Genomic DNA, 19,880 nt, shown 5'->3' on the forward strand with positions numbered 1-19,880 from the left:
GACTAATATTGACTCGTACCACTTGACAATAACATAACGCAAATAATTAATAATTTCAACTCACTAAATTCTACTTTCAGTTTCAAAAAGTAACATTTGGTCTGAATGTACACTGACTTCTACTACTCAAATGGAGTTAATACTGAAAAAATTACCAATAACTTCGGATAAAAGCAAAAATTGGAAAATATTTACTAGTCCAATTTACACTAATGATGCACTAAAATGTAACTCAGAATTTTAAATTTTGTCTCAATGAAACTAGATTTTACTACTGATATTACACGTTGTCTGACTAAAAGAGACGTCTACTACTGAAATTGTTATCATTAGTAGGAAAAATTACAATGTTAATAGCGACTGACTTAAACCAACTTCTACTACTATTCAAAACAATTTTGCTGAATATATCCCACTAAAAATACTGTTAGTGAAAATTGAAGTATGACTAAAAAAAAGTCTGACTAAAACTGTATTTTACTACTGAAATTGAATTACTTCTTGCAACTGTTACAACTACTTAACCAAATGTTACCAAACTGTATGTAAAAATAGAGAATTTAATATTGCGACTGACTTGGAATGATTTGAACTACTGGCACTAATTTTGTACTTTAAAGTCGTCTGACTATAACTGTTTTTACTACTGAAGTGTTCCAATTTCTAGTAAAAATTAGAATAGTGTTAATAAAAGCAACTGATGACTTTAACTCACTTCGACTACTATTCAGAACCATTTTGTTGACTATTTCCCAATAAAAATACTGTTATTAAAAGTTAAAGTCTGACCAAAACGGTATTTTACTACTGCAATTGAATTACAACTTGTAAACATTAATTAATTTACAAACAACACTTAAGTGTAAAATTAAAATTTTTTTTAGTACGTCTGACTCAAATGGACTTTTACTACTAAAATTAATACTACATATATAAATTTCACTTTTGGTCTGACTAAACCTGTCCTCTACTACTGAAATTTTAAGATTACCAAAAATTACAAAATTGTAAAGAATTGCGTCTCATTTAAACCAACTTTGACTACTGTACAAAGAAATTTTGGTTCAGTATCGGTAATAGAAATAGTAAACAGAATTTTTTTGATATAAAAAATGTCTGACTATAAATGTTCTCTACTACTAAAATGGAATTAAAACTTGCAAAAGTTAAAACTACTTTAACCAACAATATTAAAAAGTGAAATAAAAATTTTTTTATTGTTGCGTCTGACTGAAATTTACTTTCACTACTGCAATTAAAATTTCACTTTCGGTCTGACTAAAACTGTCCTCCACTACTGAAATTTAATAATTATCAAAAATTACAATATTATTGTCTCACTTAATCCAACTTTGATTATTGTACAAAAAAAAATTCTCTTCAGTATCTTTAGCAGAAAATAGTAAACAAAACTCTTTTGATAAAATATAATGTCTGACTATAACTGTTCTCTACTGCTGATATGGAATTGAAAAATGCAAAAATTAAAACCACTTTAACCAACAATATAACAACGCAAAAATATTTTATTTTTGCGTCTGACTGAAACTGACTTTCACTACTGCAATTAAAATTCAACTTTCGGTCTGACTAAAAATGCCCTTCACTACTGGAATTTTATAATTACCAAAAATTACAAAATTGTAAAGAATTGCGTCTCACTTAATCTAACTTTGACTACTGTATAAAAAAATTCTGTTCAGTATCTTTAGCAGAAAATAGTAAACAAAATTCTTTTGATAAAAAAATAATGTCTGACTATAACTGTTCTCTACTACTGATATGGAATTAAAACAAGCAAAAATGAAAACGAACGAACAACACTAAAATATAAAATTAAAATTATTTATTGGTGCGTCTGACTAAAACAGACTTGTACTACTGAAACTAATATAAAATCTTATTTACTTCCCTTTACTTTACTCAGTAAAATACTTTAGTAAAATATATCCTGTCTGATTTTAACCGTCCTTTAATACTATCAGAAAAAATTTATCAGTCCGACTTAAAACTGATTTGTTCCACTTGTTACTGATATATTACAAAACTTTGAACTATTCTCCTGACTGAAATCCGTTTTTCACAACTAAATCTAGATTTAAGTTTCGGAGACAAAGACGAGGGTGGTAGGGGGAAATCTCGCACTACAAAACTTAAAGAGGGAGGAAAAAATATTACAAATGTTAACATTGCAGAGGGAGATATTAAATAACTTTTAAAATAGATGTTTACTTTTCATATCTACTTTTTATATTTACATTTTATTACTTTATTTTTTTATATCTTATATTTATTAGATATATTCATATCTGCTTTTTGTATTTATTTTCTTTTATTATTTACTTCTTTCTTTTTATATTTAATTTTTTTCACTTTTTATAAATATACATATACATATTTTTTTCAATAGCTCTTACCAAAAAAAAAAAAAAAAAAAAAAAAACTTGATCGTTTATCAAAATAATGAGACTTTTCCTGTATGCATCGGATTTTACTTTTAAGTAGATTCAGTAGATTTAACTAGATAGTTTAGTAATGACTTCGCTAACTTTATTCGGTAAGGTTTGCCTTAAAAAGTTTTAACCTCATAGAATCTTGCTTGCATCGTAATTGCTTAAGTTCCGAAATCGATCCAATTTTACATTTACTTACATATACAAGTGATTTTTCGGGAAATTTAAAAAAGAAAATTACTCCCGTCTCCTAAATATTTTTTCTTATTTTTTAACTTCAGAATATACCATATTTTAGAAATCAAATGAAACTATATATGAGAAAATAGGTCAAGGAGCGGAGATAATTTTAAAATTCAGGTCAATGTCAGAGAGGAAAACAATGGAACGTAAATTAAATTTAAATTACTTTCTCTTTTAGGTGAAAATTAATAAAATTTGTAAATTTACATTTTTAAAAGTCAAAGAGGAAAATGACTACTTGCAATTAAGGGCAAAAGTGCTGTCATAGTTTATGTCAAAAACAGAACAAGAGACAAAAATAATTGAAAATTCAGGTTAAGTTTAAAAAAATACCGAAGAATACAAAATCTTAAAATTTGGGTCATAATCAAAAGGGAAAGAGTGAAAAAATAATGAAATTTTTTTCGCTGAAATCGACAGGTCAAAGGGCAAATCAATTTTTAAAGTTTAAATATGTCAGAGATCAGGAGAATATTCAAAAGTATCAATTTAAGAAGCCAACAAAATCAAAAAAACAAAACATATTTTTAACCCCTTCGCAGTCTAGTTGAAAATCGCTTGTGGTCCAAAAACGGTCCGAAAAAAAAGTTTACAAAAAAATATGATTTAATCATATATAAGATTTTTGGGGTCGCTGAATTCGAATTTGAGGTTAGTTTTTGAAAATTCAAAATGGCGGATCCAATATGGCGACCAAATATGGTGGATAATTTTAAAATTAAAGCGTTTTAAGGGAAATTCATTTCTCGGGGGTTTTCGAGGTCGCTGAATCCAAATCTGAAGTCAGATTTAAAAAATTCAAAATGGCGGACCCAAAATGGCGACTTCAAAAAAAAATTTTTTTCAGATTCCCTTGAAACTCGTTACTCGGGAGTTTTCGGGGTCTCTGATTACAAATATGATGTCAGATTTTCAAAATTTAAAATGGCGGATCCAATATGGCGGATGATTTCAAGATTGATGCGAAAAAAATATGAAGTTACCTCAAAAACCCCTGAGTAAACATTTTAGACAAATTTGTCAACATTCAAAAAATTTGATCGACATATTGAATCCACAATTTAGCATTTAGAAAAACGAACATCAAATTCGAATTCAGCGACCCCAAAAAACCCCGGGAACCGAATTTCGATCGAAACGCATAAATTTTGAAATTATCCGCCATATTGGATCCAACATTTTGAATTTTGAAAATCTGACATTATATTTGTAATCAGAGACCCCGAAAACCCCCCAAGTAACGAGTTTAAAGCGAATTTGAAATTTTTTTATTTTTTGAAGTCGACATTTTTGGTCCGCCATTTTGAATTTTTTAAATCTGACTTCAGATTCGGATTCAGCGACCCCAAAAACAGTAGTATGTACTTCGCTACTAAAATCAAATCATGTTTAGTATTTTTTTTTTTGAGATGGCCATATATGGCCACAGACGTAAAGGTGGCACGACTTTTCGTGGCCATATATGGGCCATGGACTGTTAAGGGGTTAATTCAATACCAAACTCTCCGTTTTTCAGCGGATGTCAAATTGAGAAAAAAAGGAATCAAAAGTGTTGCGAAGCAACGTTTTGTTTCGTTTTTTGTCTCAACTTGAAATCCGCAGAAAAACTGTGATTTCAAAGAAAATAGATTCAAAATAGATTGAAAAATAGATAAAAATTGCATAAACGAAATTCATAAACATAAATTAAAAATATAAATACAAATTACAAATTAATTTTGACCTAAAAAAAAAGAAATTTCTCTCTAAGTTTTGATAATAAATTTAATAATTTTGTGAATATGAAAATTTACTTTAAATATAGAAGAAAAACTTTTGTCTTTGAAATATAGATTGAAATATTTCCAGGGCAATTTAGAAATCAGAAATTTAGCGAACCGACTAATAATTGATGCAATGTATAAATGATAGGCTAATAATGAACATGACAGATGTGCTTGCTTGTCACGTGCTCATACACTCGAGTTTAGAGGATGCTATTATTTTATTAGTTTCCTGTCAATCTGTCTTTCAGATTGATATCACGTTACATTACGTAACATCTCTTCGCAGAAAGGAAATTTGCATATAGTAGATGAACTTAACAATAGTGAATCGCTTCATTAGTCAAGGGTTCAAGTTTATTAATCAAAAAGAACTAAAACTTTCTAATTAAACAAAACTTTGTGTATACTAAATTCAAAAATCAAAATTAAAATGCAAAAAAAGGTAAATTACTTTCGATTTTAAGTTTCAATCACTTCACTCTCAAATACTTTTATAAATACTTTTCAAATACTTTTTATTAAAAGTATTCAAAATTCAATACTATAAACTATTTTTTTTACTTCTTCTTTTTTTACTTTTGTACTATAACTTTTAGAAAAAAGTTGATAAACACAACAATTGAAATACGTTGCCATTGTGAAAGTATTTTTGAAATTTTCATTTTCTATCCCCTAATTAGAATAATATTTGATTCTTAATTATCAAATATCATTATAAATTCGGCGCCACAATGGCTGCATCTTTTATAACTTCTACTATTATAGCGTACACTCGGAGGATCGATATTCAACGCAGACAATTTCCCACCACCGTCATCTTCCTCTTCTAAATCTCATTACGCAATTAGTACGACTATTTTAATTTTCAATATAAAATAATTTCAGTAAAATAATTTTAACTTAATTATTTACAATTAATTTAATTACTTATCACATTTATATCATTTATTATTTATAAGAAATTTTTCACATTAATCTTTAATTAATTTTTCCCACTAATTATAATTTATTATTTATCATTATAATAATTACATTACTTATAATAATCACTATAATTATAATAATTACTAAAATTAATTATTTAGAATCATATTACTGACTATAATTAATTATCAACAAATATAACTGTAATGTATTATAACTAGCAACAATTTGCGCGCTGAGACGCGAGGCTACCTTCTTGCGCTACCTTTTTTTTAAAATAAAATTAGCAATACTAAAATAATAGAATTTAAAAATTTTCTAATTTAAATTTTTGTTGAAAACACTAAAAAAAAATTCAATTTTGGAGAAATTACAAATAATTGCAGAAATTCAATTATTTTCAAAAAAAAGAAATTTAAATTCTTTTTATAAAATTCAAACTATGTTTAAAATTTAAAAAAATTCTCATTAAAATCCCAATTATCTTTATAAATAACAAAATTCTTCTCCAAAGTTCAATTATTTTCATAAATATCAAAAAAAAAATTCTTGTCCTAATTTCAATTATTTTCAAAAAAATTTCTAATTTCAATGATTTTCAATAGGTATCTACTATTTTAATAAAGTTATCCAAAAAAAATTTAATTATTTAAAAAAAATTTTAATAAAATTGTATGCAAACAATTAATTATATTCATAAATAATAAAATTTTCAAAAGAATTTAATTATTACCAAAAAAATTAAAATTCTTCTTATAGAATTCAACTATGTTCAAAATTCTCGTAAAAATCCCAATTATCTTTATGAATAACAAAATTCTTGTCCTTATTTCAATTATTTTCAAAAATAAAATGCATTTTTCTAATTTCAATGATCTTCAATATCTACTATTTTAAGGGGGGAAACCTAATTGTAACTTTCAAAAAATTTATTTTTTATTTTTTTCATTTTCTTAAAGTATATATATTTAGAAATTTTTCATTATTTTTTCTATTATTATATGACTCTTTGTGACTTTAAAAAAAATTTCTGCTGAACAAAAAAAAAAATAAATTGAAACTTTAAATGCGTTTTTCTCAAAATCACATTTTTTATGATTGCGTGCAGTCTAACTTAAACAAATATTTACCGATTATAATGAGATTTGGAAGTTTTATTCTTTATAAAATTACAAAGAATATGAACCACCATTTAAGGTGATATCACGATTTTAAGGATGTTTTTTTTGTGTAATTAGTGTAAAAAAAAATTGTGAAAATTCAAGAAAAAATTTCAAACGCCTCCAAAATTAAAATTTTTTATTATTTTTACCTAAAATGAGGTTCATATTCTTAGAAAATAAGTTAAGAATGTAAGAAATTTTTTTTTTAAATTTTAGTTAAAAATAAAAATTGCTACACGTCACGCAAGTCGAGAAAAAATATCAGGACCATCAGTGGTTACGACAGCATATCTGCCTTATTTCTGGTTAAAATAAATCAAAAGAATTTATAAACATTGTTCAAAACACTAATAAAAAGATGCCTAAATGTAATTGAATTTTAATTTATATTTCCCCTCCAAAAAAAATTTTAAAAAATCCATAAAAATAAGCCACCTAATGTGGTTTCCCCCCTTAATAAAATTTCCCAAAAAGAATTCAATTATTTAAACAAAATTTTAATAAAATTGGATGCAAACATTTAATTATTTTCATAAATAATAAAAATTTCACAGAAATTCAATTATTTTCATAAATAATAAAAATTTCACAGAAATTCAATTATTTTCATAAATAATAAAAATTTCACAGAAATTCAATAATTATTTTCATAAATAATAAAATTTTTTTAAGGAATTCAATTAATTTCATAAAAAATAATTTAAAATTCTAGAAAATAATATTTGAATTAAAATGATGAAAATAATTTTGATGAAGTAAGAGTAACAATATTCTTATAATATAAAATAATGATTTTATTTCTCGGTCATGTTTAATTATTACAAAACATGAAGAAATCTATCACTCCGAGTCTTCGACTCGGAGCAATCGATATCTTCATGTTTTATAACAATTTTTTATAATTTGTTTCATTTCAAAAAGTTTTGAATTTAAAATTTTTGAATGTCTTAATTCCTGTGGAAAATCCTGTTCCAAAAATAAGATTAAAAATAGGAATTGTGCAAATATTTTTCTTCTTTTTCTAAAACAAAATGATAATTTTGTTAAAAAATTGTGATTCATAAACAAAAATAAAGAAAAATAAATCAATTTTCTATTTCTTAATCACAGTTGTTTAACAATTTTCTAATTTTCCTTAGAAGTAAAGAACAAAAATCTGCAGAATTTCAATTTGACAAAACAAAATATTTAACAAAATTTTAGTCTTTTAATGAAAAGAAGTGAAAAAATTCTGATGTATTTATAATATTAATTATTAATCTTTTTATAAATTATTAATTCAAATTATAATGAAAGCAAATTCGCTGTACAAAAGAAAACACGCGAAAATTGCTGAAAAATGCAAAGAAGGAGAATTTGTAATCGTTTGTCAGACGCTGTTAACTGTAAACACGACTAATTGCTGTCTTATTCAAATGAGCAGACACATCTGCTCTTCTTGTATTAGTCTACACTATACCGACACTTTGAAATATTAGCCAAGTCCTCATATGTCTTATTATTAGTCTTGGCTCACTATATATTCACAAGTGCCCAACATAATTCATTCATAATAATAATTTTCATTATTTTCCATTTCGTTCCATTGATCAAGAAAAGCAAATTTCTCTCAAATATTATATATAACAGTAAAAAAAATATAATATAACTATCTCGCAAGTTATTGTTCTTATTTTTATTATAACAAATAATAATTATTATTATTAATACCCAATAACAATTAATAATAATTATTAATATTATTATTTTTTATTAAAAAAAAACGACAAAGAAATTATGGAAATAAAAAATTTTTCAACTAAAAACAAAAAAAAATAATAGCAAAACGGAAATGAAGAAGTGTGTTTTCCTTTTTCTCTCACCTTCTCATTTTCTCTCTCTCAAAAGTATAAAGAGGTTAAGGAAAAAATCGTTAAAAGGAACGTGACACTTGGTTGAAAATGCTTTGTCTCTGTAGCACTTGACAGATGCTCTCTCATCATCAAGGGCTAGAGATGATGAATTCCGGAGTAAGGAGAGACACTTTACAAAGAGCAATAATGGAATATTGATTTTGCAACGTTCTGCGTTTATTGAATATAAAATATAATCGAGAACGTCTTGTGGTTTCTTGTACATATATCTATAGATAATGTACATACATAAACACACACATAAAATGACGATAATTTAATGTACATGTAACGCCGTTAGTAGGCCATGATTCAAGGTGTTATACACTGTTCCGAATAATGTCAGTAGCACCATCCGACTGCACGCGACTCAGAGACGTCTACAATTTCCGGCGAAAGCCTCTGACTCAAACGTCGTGTGCATACACACCCATCTACATATGATGATATGAGAAATTTCCATCCCTCTGTCTTCTTCATTTTATCACAAAATTTCTCTAACAAATACTACTTATGTGCATGTCATAATTATTCATCGAAAATTTTCATTTACTGTACTGACTTTTTGCTTTTGAATTTACAAGCCTTGGATCGACTTTAACGAACAAAAAAAGTCGCTTTATTCGATTAAAGATAGAAAACAAAGGCGAAAAACTCTTTTATTTATTTTAGTCTTGTCACAACAATTTTATTTTGTATTTCCCTGATTCTTCACTGATTTCTAAATTCAATTACTCAAAACTTGTACACTTTTGCTAAATAAATATCCTGCTTCTTATTTCTTTTTTCAAAGGAAATAAAATTTAAAAAATTTCAACTTCTGAAATATAATAATTTCTAAAAATTAAAACTATAACCCTTTCAGAAATTCAATTATTTTCTACAATTTTTAACTAAACTTCATCTCTAAATCAATTATCTATATTAATTTTTAATAATTTTCGAAAAGTTCTTCGAGAATTCAATTATTTAAATACAAAAAATTCAACTTTTTATAATAATTGAAACCGTCCATTTTTCTTTTTAAAAATATTTAGGTAAAATATTTTCAAAAATTTTAATAAAGAAATTCGTAAAATTAACTAGGGGAACATAGTCTAGGTCGGCCACCTTTTTGACTTTTGTTTATAACTTTTTTTTAAAAATGAATTTGGACAATTGAAGTATATGGTTGGAAAGTCCTGTTAAATAGGAACACTTTTTCTGTACAAAGTAAATTGACAGGTTTAAAAATGAAAAAGTTATAAAGATTTAAAAAAAAAAAAATTTGTAGTCCAGGTTGGCCATTACAGTCAAGGTCGGCCATGTTTAAAATTCAAAGGGCATTAATCTTTAAAAAATAAAATAACATGTTTGGAGTTACGGAAAATTGATTCTTTATTGTTTACAGTTTGTAACTTAATGAAATAACAAAATAATAAAAATAAACAATATAAAAAAATAAATATAAATAAAAAAAAATTTTGCACTAAAATATTAATAAAATTAAATAAAAATATTAATAAGATGATCAATTATATTATGAGTTATACAGAATTGCAGTTTTTGCAAATGAAGTAGCTCGTCCTCATCTTTGCGCATTTTAAACACATAGTGGCCGACCTTGACAGTAAGGAACATTACCGAATTGTTGTAACCATAAAGAAACACGTTTCGGGATTCGATTTTTTACTTTGTTTTCCTTTCAACCATGAGTCCCACAAATTTTCTGCATACTTGCCTTGACGATTCAATTTGTTTTTTATCTTTTATTAATGGTTTTTCACATTATGCACAAAACTTTTTTTGAGCTTTTTTTGTACCGACGTCACAGAAAACACAATTTTTGATTTTCCGAAAATGTAATTGAACAAAAAGTTAGGTTTCACTAAGACAAGCTTCGACAAATATGCGCGTAGGTGGCGCTAGTCAACTTGACAAAAAAACGCGAGTGGCCCACCTAGACAGTAGACCAACCTTGACTACATTCCCCTATATTTAAAAATATTTTTAAATAATTTTTGAACAGCAATAGTTTTACAATTACATATGCAATTAAAAAATGTCCAAAAAATTGAAATTTGGTCAAATTTTTTAAAAAATAATTTAAATTTAGTAAAATGTTTGAAAAATAATTTAAATTTAATAAAATTTTTAAAAAACAATTGAATTTTTGGAAAAAATAAAAAAAAATCCAATTTTTGAAGGAACTTTAATAATAAATAATTTTTCAAAAATTCGAAAATAGTAAATTTTTAAAAATTTCAATTTACTTTGATCGAAGGTAATTGAATCTTAAAAAATTATGATAAAGCAATTCTAAGAATTAGTTTTTTATAAATATTGTAATGTAATTTTTCGAAAATAATTAAAGAATTTTTGTAGAATTTTAAAAAAATATTTTTTTGAAGAATTTTAATTAGAAATTTTGAATATGATTATTTTCTCCAAAAATGTTAAAAATAATTCTTAAAAATTTTAATGTTATTATTTTGTGTATGTATTTGAATTTTCGGAAATATTGAAAATATTTAATATCAAAAATATTGAAAATAATTTAATTTTAAAAAATTAGAACAAAGAGAATTATTTCTTTCAAAACTATTTTAATATTATTTTTAGAACCTGATTTACATTAATTTTCATTTTTATTGAATTTACACTTGAAAATTATTCTTTAAAATTTTGGAAAATTCAATTATTTCAAAAATTTTCAATTAAAATTCTTTAAAGGTTAATTTTCAAAAATTGTAATAAAATACTTGCAAAAAAATTTTAGCAAAAAGTCAGTCACATTTTAAATTAGTAAACATTTTTACTAATTCCAATTTAGAGAGATCGTGAGTGTAATTACTCTTGTTAAAATTTATTTTAATACTTTAACAATAAATATAAAAATAAAATAAAAAATAAATACCAAAGACCTCTTTTTGTGAGGAAATAAAAAAAATAATAAAAATTGTATTCATAAAAGAAATAAAAAAAATTGACTTTATTTATAATATAAATAAAGTGAAATTCATTTTATTCATAAAACAAATAAAATTTGTGTGATTTAAAAAAAAATAAAATCAATAAAAGATTTTTTATCTGTAACTGTAACCAATAACAAAATCAGATTTTGCAAGAATTCGGTTAGAAAAAATAGGTTAAATTGAAACTATAAATTTTAATATCAAACGAAGTTTACGAAAAAAATTTTGTCAAGTTTCATCAAATAAGTTTAACGAAATATAATTTTTTTCGGAATTAATCAAATATTTTATTTATCCAGCGCTGCCGATGAATTTTTTTAGCCAGAGAAATTTAATTTAATTGGAATATATAATAGCAAAAAAAAGTGAAAAGTAGGACACAATTTTTTTTCTCCTCAAATATATCGAATGAAAATAAAAACAAAGTGCTTAGTCTCTATAAAAAAGAGTTTTGAAAAAACTAAAATAAAAAGAAAATACTGTAGATAAATATACGAACATTGTTATATAAAAAATAAGGTAAAAAAATATAGGTAAAAAAATTATAAATTAGTTATAAATTATCAATAAAATATTGAGTAATAAATAAACAAATATAGTTTACTTTTTTACTAGAAAATATTAATGAATGTACAAATTAGTAAAAAAAAAAATAAATCAAGAATTGTAAAATATTATTTTAACAATCCAGTTGAATAAAAACTTTTTTATAAAAATAACTTTGAAACACGTCACGATTCTGATGTTATTTTTATCGTCCGTCCTTATTCTGATCATTGAATTTTCATATAAAACGATCATCAGTTTTGATAAGAATATAGTGCAAAGAGAATTTTGCCGATAGCTTTTCCTTTTACATCGCCCCAACATTTGTTCATACACACAAGACTCTTTTATATACCTATATATTTCAACAATATATATGTATGAAAAGTATTTTTAAAAAAATCACTAATACTGCTGTTTTTTCATTCCCTCTTTCTATTCGAAAACAATTATAATGAGAAAAAAAAGAAAGGAAAATATGAAAATGATACTGAGGGGGTGAAAAAAAAATGATAAATTTCCTACACTACGAATAAGAATTTGTTCACAATAGAGTTTGTTATTCATGTTAACGGAGCACTTGAGAGTACCCAGCATCCCTAGGGGTTTTTTTTTTGCTGACTAAAGTGTCTATGCAATTCTACCCTCCATTGCAAAACGACCTTGAGAAGAAAACGATCTTTATTTATAGAAGACTATCAACTATATAAGTTTATTTATGAAGGACGAGCGATAAATTTCTTTTTTCCTTTTTTACGCTGTTACTGAAATAAACATTAACTTGTTTCTTCAATGCATCAAAGGAATTAAATTGAATTAAAAAATAAATCAGTGAATAAAATTTCAATTAAATTTAATTCTAGTAATTTGAAATATTCCTAAAGTTTCGAACCCATTCAGATGAATGACTTTTTTCTTCTTTTATTTTGTAATGTTTTTTTTTTTTAATTTATTTTTGTTACAAGAAAAAATTATTTTTAATTTTATACTAAAAAAAAATTATTCCTAACTAAAGTAAATTCCTTATTGTTTATTTATAAATAAATAAATTATAAATAATAGGAAAATAAAATTACTGAATATACCTATTTAATTACGTTTTTTTCTCAAAAATCTCCATCTTTTCTAAGTCGCTAAAATTTTTATGTCCTGCAAGTTATTAACGTAGGGAAAATTTATTTATTTTTTCTCCAAATCTATATTTCATTACATGAATTTTGCATTACGTAAATAAAAAAAAATTATAAAGTTTCTGAATTAAATTTTAAATTCTTTTGCAAAAGTTATAAAAGTATTTTTAATAAAAAAAAACATTTCGTTCATTTGAACGTTCAAAACTTAAGGATTATAAAATATTTAACATTTAAATAAACGAAGATATTTTTATTACTTCTTTTAATTTAAATTTAATTTACAAAAAAAAAAAAATTTCCAAAAGAATTCAATTTTTTTTTTAAATTTTAATAAAATTCCTCCTAAAATATCCAATTATTTTCAATACAATCTTAACTAAATTCCTAAAAAGAATTTAAATTTTTATTGAAACAATTATATTATTATTCAAAAATTTTAATAAAAATATTTGCAAGGTTTCAATTATTTTCATAAATAATAAAATTTTTCAAAGGATTTCAATTATGTTTAAAAATATTAAAAAAATTCATCCTAAAAATTCAATTATCTTCATAAAATGTAAAATTTTTTGCAGTATTTCAATTATTTTTAAAACTTTTAATAAAATTCTTCGCAATAATTCAATTATCATTAGAAAAAATAAAATTATTTGGAAGATTTCACTTATTTCCATTAATAATAAAATTCATCGGAGGATTTCAATTATTTTCAAAAATTTAAAACAAATTCTTGTCTAGAATTCAGTTTTTTCAGAAATAATTGAATTCTTTACAGAGTTTCAATTATTCTCAAAAATTGGAAATAATTTATTGTCAAGAAATCCTTTCGAAGTAAAATTCATCGCAAAAATTATTTTGAAAATTATTTTAAAAAGTTGAAAAAATTCTTTGTTTAATTCAATTATTTTCAAAATCTTAAATTGAAATTATTAAAAAAAACTAAGTTATTTAAAAAAACACAAAGAAATTCTTTAAAAGAATTTAATTATTTTCTATATTTTAATAAAATTCCGTGAATGAATTTAATTATTTTTGAAAATTGTAATAAAATTCTGAGAAAAATTATTTTAAAAAAATTCTTTTAACTTGAATTTTATCCACAAAGTATTGTTTTACTTTTTATAATAAAAAAAACTACTTTTTAACTAAATAAATGTTCATTTACAATTTTTTCCATTTCAATTAAGTAATAATTTTATTAAAACATTGGAGCAGAGAAATATATTTTTACTTTTACAAGATTTTAATTTAATTACCATCAATAACAATTTTTTTTTATATAATTAATTTTCCTTCTCTAAAAAAAATGAACAAAATCAGAAAAAGTTACACGAAATGTAAAAAATCAATGTTTTAATACAGTTTCCTAATGTAAACAGTGAATTTACTCAAGATTAATAAAACAAAAACGAAACAAGAGAACGTAGAATTTTCTAAGAGGAGAGAAGAGAAAAAAAGTGAAGGGTAGATGGAATTTGTGGGGTGTCTAGAATCGATGGTAGGATGCTCTCCCCAGTTACTCGATGAAGAGGGAGAGAGAGAGAGAAGAGTAGGGGTTAACTCGAGCTGTATCAAGTTTTTATCCACTTTGAGTATAATTCTGATTTTCCTTTTTTCCACTTTAATCGACAGAGTTTTAATTCGGTTTATACCTTCGAAAAATAAAAATGAGAAGCTCTGCTTCTGATAGGAAAGCATTGATTGTTATATACGTATATATATATATAGTCGCGAGTGTGCAATATAAAAATTGTACATTGTGAAACTATTTCATCTTTGAAAAATATTTTTCGTATCATACAAAGAATAAAATCCACAAAAATCCCATTGCAGAGAAACTAAGAGAGAAAAAAAAGAGAGAGACATTTTTCAAGCGAATAGTCAAACATAAAAATGAAAGACTCAAATTGAACATGGTCAAAAGCGCTTTAAGTTCTCAGCTCACTTTTTTATTCCTCTCTTTGTGTCAATTTATACAGAACGATCATTAATTTCCAAGAGTCCCCTTAAAAACAGATTTTTTTTAACATTAAAAAATAACTTGAAAAAAAATTGCTTCATTAACGTGAAATTTAAAAATATCTTTTTATCTTTAAAAATATCAAAAAATATCTTGTCCTCTGATATTAAATGCTATGACTTCCTCCCTGTTAGTACAAATTTGTATCATAATAAAACTTGCAAAAATTTATTTACTTTTTATACCAAAAAATAATTTTATTCCTTTTAAAATTTTAAACTATAATTGTTTTCAATTTAAAAACAAAAGAATTTAGTTCTTCCTTAAAGTTTTAAAGTTTCAAGTGAACAAAATTTTTTCTCCCTTCGATATTTTCCAATATTATTCTATTTAACGAAAAGTAAACAAATTATCACTAGTAAGTAAATAATTCACAAGTAGAAAAAATTGTTTTAGAGTTTGTAGAAATTCCAAAAATCTTTTCAAATAATTTCTTTAAATAAATAATTCCTAATAATTTTCTCAAAATAATTCCCTCTTTAATTTACAAATTAATATTATATTTTGTACCGAATTTCTAAAAAGGAACTAAACAAACAAAAATTTAATTTAAACGTTCAGAACTTCAGGAACATTAATTTTTTCAAACAATTAAAAAACGATTTCAGAAATTTTTAACCCCTTTTTCTCCAGAATAAAAAAAAGGATTTTTTCATTCCTGAATTAAAAAAGGTTTAAATAGAAATTATTTTGGAGAATTCGAAACTGTTATTTTCAATTTTCTTGTTTAAAAAAAAGAAGAAAAGTGAATTTAGAGAAACAAGGATAAAAGTATTTAATATCAAGAGAAGAAGAAACGAGACAAGAAGAACGATATACGTGAAAGCTTTGGAGTTTAGGGTTCTCATCGATTCCTGATCATATGGTACCAGACACCGAAAGTTAGTCACGAAAAAGAAGAGAAAAAAATAAGAGAAAAAAAAACGATAAAAGTATAAGAGGAGGGAATTATTTTCGACAGCTTGTTACAATCTATAATCAGAGAAACAGAATTTTCTTTCAAGTATAAAGCAGTTCTCGCCAATGTTTTTTTTAAATCTTATTTTCCAAATATTTCTTTCATTTGAAACTAAACACATTTTTAATAAAAAAAATATTCTTCAAATAAAAAAGTAAAATATTTAAAAAATAAAATTAATATTTCTATAGAAAGAATAAAATATATAAATAAAATAATAATAAATAATACCTATAATATTACAAATTTCACGACTTTAAAGTTTTGAACTTTTAAAAGAACGAAAATTTTTCCTCCTTCGATATTTTTCAAAATTATTGAATTTTTACGAGAAATAAAACAAAAATTTAAATTAATTTAAAAATAAATTCAAACTCCAAAAAAGGAAACAAAAAAAAATTCGGTATTTCAATTTTCAAAGTCAAATACTGAAGTTGAAGTCCGCAACGATTTTAAAAAGGAAAAATGGACATGAATTTTTTCCAAGTTAATTCATCTCAAATTCTGACAAACCCAATTTTTTTTCATAGAAATTTACTTTTTTCTTTAGAGAACAGTAACCTACAAAGAATTTAAATTTAAAACTAAAATAATAAATATCTGCTCAATTTTTCATTTTTAAAAGAGTTGCAGATTTTAGCTTCACGTCAAATATGACAGGGATTTTTAATCACTATCGCAAAAATTTAATGGAAAATGAATAAATGGATATGAGAAAGAAAAGACGAAAAAAAGAGAGGAAATGACTAGTTTAGTTGTGATCTGAAGAAGGAAGTGCTCTTTGGAAAAATAGGGGCATGGAATAAAGCAGCTATCGTACAATGCTAAGAGTAAAAAAGAGAGAGAGAGAGAAAGATGAGAGTGAGAGAGAGAACTCGAAGGCGCCATCGTGGCGTCCAACTTTCGTATCTTTCGCAGCAACAACGACGCCAACGACGACCGAAAACCGAAGGTGCATTAAACTTGGCAACCATTCTAAAATACAGCGTCCGCACTTTCTCTCTTTGTCTTATTCCATTTTTTTTGTCCCTAAACCACACCCTTCACATTTCATTCCCAGTGCGGAATTATTACTTCGTTAAAATCAAAATTTAATATTATAATCAGAAATTTCGGTTAATAATAAATTGTTGCAAAATGCAATTTCTTTTTAGAAATTAGAATTTGTAAAAAAAATTCTATTCGTATTTGTAATTTGTAAAAAAAATACAATCTTTATTTGCAATTTGTAAAAACATACAATTTGTATTTCCAAATTGCAATTCGTAAAAAAATTGCAAATTTGTATTTCCAAATTGCAATTCGTAAAAAAATTGCAAACTTGTATTTCCAAATTGCAATTCGTAAAAAAATTGCAAATTTGTATTTCCAAATTGCAATTCGTAAAAAAATTGCAAATTTGTATTTCCAAATTGCAATTCGTAAAAAAATTGCAAATTTGTATTTCCAAATTACAATTAATAAAAATTTGCAATTTCTATTATCCGCACAGTTTTTCTAAGAATATCAAATTGAGACAAAAAAGTATCAAAAATGTTGTAAAGCAACGTTTTTTTTTTTGATATTTTTTTTGTCTCAATTTGATATCCTTAGAAAATCTATGCAAATAACAATTTGAAAAAAACTGCAATTTGTATTTACAAAATACAAATTTATAAACAAAGAAGCTAAAAATTGCAATTAGATTGTAAATTCACTTACAATCTACAATTTGTCTAAAAAAAATTGCGATTTTTTTTTAGAAATTAAAATTTGTAATTTCTAACATTTTTGCGTATTAACTTTAAAAGAACAAAATGAAAAATATTTAAAATTATTTTTCAGAAATACATAAATTTTGCATTCATAATTATAATAATATTGTCAGTACTCACCAATTGTGTCTGACCAAAAACAACTCGTTCCACTGCGAAAGGCTCCCAAATTAGATTTTCTTGTTGAAACGTTTCTGAAATCAAATAATTTAGTGGTATTATTATCGGTATTCCTGAAATATGTTTGTGAAAAGGAAGTACCATTTTAGAAAATAACAAAATTAAATTTTCCTCATATTTTTGAATTTTTAATCGGATATTTTTGCAAATGAAAAGTGAATATCTAATAATAAAATTTCGAAATAAATTCCAAGGAACATTATGATCGGTTGAATTAATTCGGTTTTAGCATTTTATAATTATCTTAAAAAAATTCATAAATATTTTTTTTAGAACTTTGATTAAAAATAAGACAATAATTTATAGGATATTTATAAAATAATCGTTGGCTTTATAGAAAATAATAAAATAAATTTATTAGTATTGTAAAAACAACTCTCAGTAATTAATAAAAATTCCGTACAAAAAAAGTAAATAATATAAATAATAAACGATACCAAAAATTAATTAATAACTCTCTAATTTTAACTAATAAAAATCTTTATTAATTTAAATTAGTGATTTTTATTATTATTTTATTATTATTATTAATATTTATTAATTATAATTAATAATAATAATAATATTAAATAATAATTTCTGCTTTTAAATTATTAAATTTTACTAATAAATACTAAAATAATAATTTCTATTAATTTATTAGTAAAATTATTAGTAAAATTTACTAATTCAAAAGCAAAAAGTCACTCACTAATTCAAATTATTAAGCATTTTTACTAATTCAAATTTAGACAGAACAAATAATTGAAAAAAGAAATTAAGAAAAAAAAATGAATAAAAAATAAAAAAAATAATTAATAAAACAATAAACAGTTACTTTAATGAAAAATTTTCCAAGTTTTAATATAATTCTTATAAGCGTGAGTTACTTTATCGGCATTTTTTGTTTGCGAATTGTTATATTGATAACTTGAGTTTCGAAAAACATTTTCGTTATTTCCTGATTCATTGAAGGCAAGAACGTGAAACTATGTCAACTTGTAGCAACTCAAATGACAAACTTCAGCCGACAAACTTTTAATATTAGAGAGAAATACTTGAGAATGAAATATGATAGTTTTATGTGCCTTTCCATTTTATTCAAACTTTCCAAGAAAGAAAAAAAATTACAAAAAAATATCAATTTTTTTTGTTACTCAAAATAATTTTAAATCATTTTCACATTTTCTATAATCAACCAAAGTTGTTTTTATCGATTACTTTATATGTTAATAAACAAAAAAGTTAACAATAATAAATAATAACAATAATTGAAACTTAACTTCTTCCAACTTTAATTTAAAATAATAATAATAACCATAATAGCAATAATAATAATAATAATAATAATAATAATAGATAATAAATAATATTTAATAATAAATACAAATTTATTTATTATTAAAAATTATTATTAAAATATTATTTATATAATAATAAATAATATTTAATAATAATAGAAAAATAATAATAATAATAATAATAATAATAATATAAAAAACAATAAACAATAGACAATAGACAATAATAATAATAATAGCAATAATAAAAGAAAGAACCAAATTTCCCTAATGAACAAAAAAAAGATAATAAATAATAAAAATAAGAATAAATAAAAATATATAAAACTAAATAATAAAAGAAACAATCACTAAAAAGAGGCAAAAAGACTAGAAACAAATGAAGACAAAAAATTTCATCAATACATTTTTTGAAACAAGATTCTGACAGTGCAAAATTGTTGCTATATGAATAATGAATTAAAAATTGAAAAATCAAATTAAAAATTCATCAATTACAATTAAAAATTGCAATAACATAAATGAAATGCGTATAAGGCCTTTTGGAAATGAGCATAGACAATCTGGCGGCACGATTCTCCGATATATGGTGATATATGCATACGGTAAGGGAC

At 23.7% G+C, this 19,880-nt stretch overlaps 1 protein-coding gene and 1 long non-coding RNA gene across 4 annotated transcripts in view; one reads left to right on the forward strand and one right to left on the reverse strand.

The window, feature by feature from the left end:
* Positions 1-19,880, forward strand: part of LOC122502994 (protein madd-4) — a 245,727-nt gene that overhangs the window by 74,753 nt on the left and 151,094 nt on the right. The window lies entirely within an intron of this gene.
* Positions 17,907-19,880, reverse strand: part of LOC122503062 — a 164,438-nt gene continuing 162,464 nt past the window's right edge. Inside the window, exon 7 of the long non-coding RNA XR_006301706.1 lies at positions 17,907-18,000. This is a non-coding gene — a long non-coding RNA (uncharacterized LOC122503062). The remainder of the gene's footprint in view (positions 18,001-19,880) is intronic.

The sequence above is a fragment of the Leptopilina heterotoma genome, unplaced genomic scaffold, assembly GCF_015476425.1.
Source record: "Leptopilina heterotoma isolate Lh14 unplaced genomic scaffold, ASM1547642v1 Lhet_108, whole genome shotgun sequence".
Classification (NCBI taxonomy): domain Eukaryota; kingdom Metazoa; phylum Arthropoda; class Insecta; order Hymenoptera; family Figitidae; genus Leptopilina; species Leptopilina heterotoma.